The sequence below is a fragment of the Fundulus heteroclitus genome, chromosome 15, assembly GCF_011125445.2.
Source record: "Fundulus heteroclitus isolate FHET01 chromosome 15, MU-UCD_Fhet_4.1, whole genome shotgun sequence".
Taxonomy (NCBI): Eukaryota; Metazoa; Chordata; class Actinopteri; order Cyprinodontiformes; family Fundulidae; genus Fundulus; species Fundulus heteroclitus.
In genome coordinates, this window is record NC_046375.1 from 25,408,218 (window position 1) to 25,413,521 (window position 5,304).

The following is a 5,304-nucleotide window of genomic DNA, read 5'->3' on the forward strand; positions in this document are numbered from 1 at the left end:
CATTTTAAAGTTTTTAAATGTGGGTTACTACGTGCCTACATGTCCACATGTTTAAATGATCACATTTAAGGAAAATACACTGCTATTGATCATTTTGTAGAGCTTAACTTTGGTTCTCCACAGTATATTTTTAAGGTACATTTGAAGGCGAATTTTAGGCATTGATCGTCTACCGTTGGTCGTTTTGCATTTTGCCTCTCTCGCAAACAATTTGTGCCGACAACACAAATTTTCACCCAGCTCGTGTCACAGTGAGCTTCAGGGTCTTTAACTAAATGCATCTTCAATGAACAAATCAATCATTGCTCAATATATATATATATATATATATATATATATATATATATATATATATATATATATATATATATATATATATATATATAGCCTAATTGTACTGTCTACATATGTAACATAAAAGACTCACAATACATTTTTGGAGCAAAAACATTTAAGACCTCACAACCCTGAGAAGGTTTTGAGGTAATTTTAAAACTTGAAACCTTTGTTCAAATTTCTATAAGGATTACAGAAACCTTATTTAGGTAATCATTTAGATTTTATAAGGGAACAAGATTGGTTTTGTTGCCAATAAAATTCAAAGTTTCAAAGCTAACACCTTATTACAGATGAGGAGAAATGGATCAAAAAACTGTTAACTAACCGGTGGTAGGACTGCTGGTCATCATTGGTGTTGTTTCATGTGCTGTCACTGTTGTGGTGATGGTAGGACTGTTTACTGTGGAGGAAAGCAGAGTAATTAGTTTCTATAGAACATAATGAGCTGTATTTATCACAAAGTAAAGTGTAGAGTGTGTAGATATGTTTGTTGTCTATCTAGTTCAACTCACAAAAATGTAATATATACATATTTTAATGCAAACCCCTCTATAACTGGCAACTACAAGATGTCTTAAACAATTAAATGTAAAAAGTAATACCCAGTAATTTTTTTAATCAATACTAATTTTTTTCTTTTAACTTGTGTGAAAAAGTAAAAAATTTCCAGGTCCAATATCATCTGGTAATGATGAATTCTCTTTATTACTAACCCATCTCATTTTAATGTGTACAAGTCCATATTTGTGAATACTAAACTTAGGGACCCAGACTCATCTCCTTGAAGGCATACTATGCAACATTTTTCAGTTAATTAATGTGTTCCATACCGTTTTTGTAATATTCTGGTTTCTGTTCTGGTTTTATTTTTGAGTCATTTTCCTCTCCTGCTTTAGGTTTTCTGCTTGCTTTGAGTTTGTGTCCTGTCTGGGTTTTTATTTACTGTTAGTTTATCCTGTTTTGTCATTTGTTTTAGTCTTAGCTTTATTTTCTGTTTTAGGTTTTTACTTTAGAGTGATTTTGTTTCTTAGTAAGTTTGGTGTAGTTTCTGTCCACTTGTCCTGTTAGCTTTGATTTCTGGTTTATTTCTTGTTTTGATCCTCTGCACTGATGTCTGGTCTAATTACCCACTCTGCACACCTGCCTTACTCCGCCCCTGTTGCAATCATCTCTGACCGGTTTCACCTGCTTCCTCCTCCATATAAACAGTCCATGTATTTTTGCCTGTTTTTTCCCTGCCATTCACTATATGCATGCGTGAAAGCAACAACAAAGAACCGCGTGTTAACGTCAAATAAACATGCAAGCATATCGAGTTTTTATTATTATTATTATTTTTTTTTTTTTATATTGGCGAGGCGGTAGCGTGAGTTTGGCGAGGCAGCCGCCTCGCCAAGATAGCCCTGCGGGAAACCCTGATCATACTTTCACTGTGATAGTCATTGTTTGTACTGCCGTTTTTTCGACTTTCATTGTGTTCGCCTGTCTGTTAAGCTCAAAACAACCGTGCCTGGCTTGACGGAGAAACCAGGAGAACAGGGGTCCGTTCTTCGTACGTTGCTTAAAACATCCAAGATCAAATGACACATCCAAGATGATTTCATCCGGCTAATCCTGATCCGGCTAATTGGGTTCTTCCAACACACCTGTTGTTTACGATTAGTATGGCTGGATTGAGTTATCTGAGACAACTGCGCGTTTATGCGTTTGTTTAAAAGGGGAAATGTATCGATAGTAGAAACAATGATCAGCAACGCTGCTATTGGCTGTTCAGCATGGCCAAAGAACGCCCACAGTTTTTTCTCCCAAGCAGAACATGAGCTTTTAATGGAAGGTTATGCCGAATTTGAGTCATTAATTAAAACACCAAAAAATTTGTTAAAGCGAAGAGAGAGGGCTGGCAAAAAGCAGCAGACAAATTAATGCGTAAATACTGTCCATGGTAGATGTTTCTATCACTTTCTACAGTATGAATTTTTGCATTTTAATAATTTCATATTTACTTTGTTCTTTTATATCAGAGCCTCCACAGGACCCACTAGAACATGGGGACAAGTAAAAGTGAAATACAAGAATATTCTACAAAATGGTAGCCTTTAATTATTATACTTTATTTTAAAAAGACACTTGTTATGTCAAGAGATCCAAATTTCAGTGTCATTCCTTAGAGACGGGAAGTAAAGGACATTTGCAAACTGGGAATTTTAACAAAAAAAAATCTTTATCCATAAAAAATTAAAATTTTCCTTTTCCAAGTCATCCACAGTTTACAGGGTAAAACTGTATTGCTCCGTGTCTAGATAATCCATCCATAGTTTTTTCTAATACAATATACGGCTCGACAGGAAGCAAGCCTTTCAAAGTAAACTAAACTTCACAATAAAATGGCCCAAACAAATCTTCTTACTATAGGATAAAAATAAAAAGCAAACCATCATACAAATAACTTAAATATTTTACATTTATGGCTCCAACACCACTTTTTCCTCTTTAAAAGCCACTGTTAAATGATGTTTGTCTGTTTATAACAGCCACAAAGAAAAATATCTCTACAATTACACTGTTGCGCTGCACTAAAGGATCCTGTCTATTGCGCAATACGCGATTAATTCGAAAAACTCTGCAAATTATTCTTGCACCTTCCGCAACAGGTTGCAGTCGTAAAAATGGACATGGCTGCGACAGACTTCCCTATCTCCTCCACTTATACAGCCGTGATCTAATCTTGTTTACATGAAATAAGCCTGCTCTGGAGCAGGCTCAAGCTGGCGCACATGTTGTTATGACAACAAGTGCAGGATGTCTTTCGAAGAACCAAACGATCCAAGATCATGCCAAATCGTCAACAATGAAATCCTGCTAACTGAGTTAGCGACGTACGAAGAACGGACCCCAGCTGAGCATCTTTACGACAGTGCAGTTTTACTTTCACCCTCTGGGGGGAGCCTCACTGGAAAATCAACCCCGGTTGCATAGTATACCTTTAAATCAATATCTGTTTGACTCAAGAGAAAGTGTTCAATATACCTGGGACCCATCTACATGTATAGATTGTGACATTTTGGGGAGATCCTTCTGCATTGATCATTTTAAAGTTTTTAATTGTGGTTTACTATGTGCCTAAATGTCCACATTTAAATGATCACATTTTAGGAAAATACACTATTGATCACTTTTTAGACCTTAACTTTGGTTCACCCAGCTCGTTTCACAGTGAGCTCCAGGGGCTTTAACTAAATGCATTCCTCAATAGATATATAGCCTAATTGTATTGTCTAACTATGTAACTTGATAAAAACATTTTCACACTTAAATTGATGGATGTGGAGGACCCTTAACATGACGCAAATTTACAAAAAGGTTCAGATCGCTGGAAATTGAGCAAATTTCGTTTAGCCGTAGACTCATGTCTACTGCACTGTCTGCATTTTCACTTCACTCTTATCGCCCAATTATGGCCGTTCGCGTCACTCAAAGCACAGTCTTTACGTTGCGGACTGTTAATTCCTTCCTGAACGCACTTTTACTTAAGGATGACATGTAAATCACTCACTCCATTCGCCTTGTTGGTTTTGCTTTTTTCTTTTGGCCCTGTTCCCCATTTTCAGGCCAGCATTCTAGATATTTCCCAGCAATATTTGAGATACAATCTGAAAATTTAACAAGTAAACACAGAAAGTGCCAGGGAGACAACTCATTCATAAAATATGCCTGCAACCAGTTCACACATGTAGATTGTGATGTTGTGTAAAAATCTGCTGCCATTAATTATTTGGAAGTTTGTAATTGCGTTTCCTCATGTGACATTGTTGCTTTCCTTTGTGGCATTGCTTTCCACCACGTGTTCAAAACCTAGAATATTCCCATAAATATAAAGGATACAGACTTATGAGCTGACAAGAAAATAAAGAGAATGCTCCTTTCAAATAAATGTGCATCAGGAAGTAAGGTAAGGAAAATGTTTAAGGACTTGACTTGGGTATTTGTATAATTTGTTTTCTGACCTAAATGGTCATATTCATAATTATAATATTACCAGCAGTATGATTAGTGACAATGATACTACTTGTGGTGAACGCGCAGATGTCCTGCAAGAGAAAAACAGACAAATACTGAAATTAGTAATGGTATCAAAAGGGTTTTATACAGTTAGTTCAAATATATTGACATTTCTGAAGGTCATTTTTAGTTGTATATTAAACTATCGTTTCAACACACATTAAAGAAAGAAGGCTACCTGATACATGCATCCCATCAGGAATAAAAGCACCACAGTCTGCATTTTTACCCTATATGAAAAAAATTAAATAAAGTTAGCACTAAATGTGAAAAACAACAGCAGTTCAAAATGTTCAAATCTTCTAACTGAAATAAACTTAGACTTGTATGTAATTGAGGAATAAAACTATTTATTAATCAACCCTGCTCTGGATTCCAAACACGTGTAGACGTTTTCTCAGGTACTGAGGAAACATCTACTTTACTGAGTTAGATCACATTCCAGACAAAACATTTTTTTTTTTTTTTTTCTTTCCAAATCCAAATTTTGGATCTTCTCTTATTTAGTTTTCCTGCTGCTCATTTAATACTGAGCTGCAGAGTCTTATATACCTATACCAATAAGCCAAGTACACGTTAACTCGTTGAATCCATTTTGGTACCACTTTACATTTGAATGATCACAGAAATAAAACTGAATTTAAATTTCCTTGCATCAATATCAAGAGCCAGTTTTACTTGATCCAAAAGACAACAAAAACACCTCTACCTTTAAATTGTAGTTCCAGTTCTCTCATCTGTAATTATTCAATACCTACGCATATCATTACTAATACATCTGGATTCAATTGTTTACATTAGAAGATGAACTCAAAGCTAGTAAAAAATACTGATGGGAAATATAGATTTATTGCTATAACAGTAAACATGATGCCCAAAATGGTAAAAAATCAGCACATTCCTTTT

At 35.3% G+C, this 5,304-nt stretch overlaps 1 long non-coding RNA gene across 1 annotated transcript; it reads right to left on the reverse strand.

Moving 5' to 3' along the window:
- Positions 1–683: 683 nt before the first annotated feature.
- On the reverse strand, positions 684–4,627 carry LOC118556536. Its single transcript, XR_004932736.1, has 3 exons — positions 4,577–4,627; positions 4,376–4,427; positions 684–739 (listed from the first exon to the last, which is right to left on the reverse strand). It is a non-coding gene; the product is annotated as an uncharacterized LOC118556536 (long non-coding RNA).
- Between the last annotated feature and the right edge of the window lie 677 nt (positions 4,628–5,304).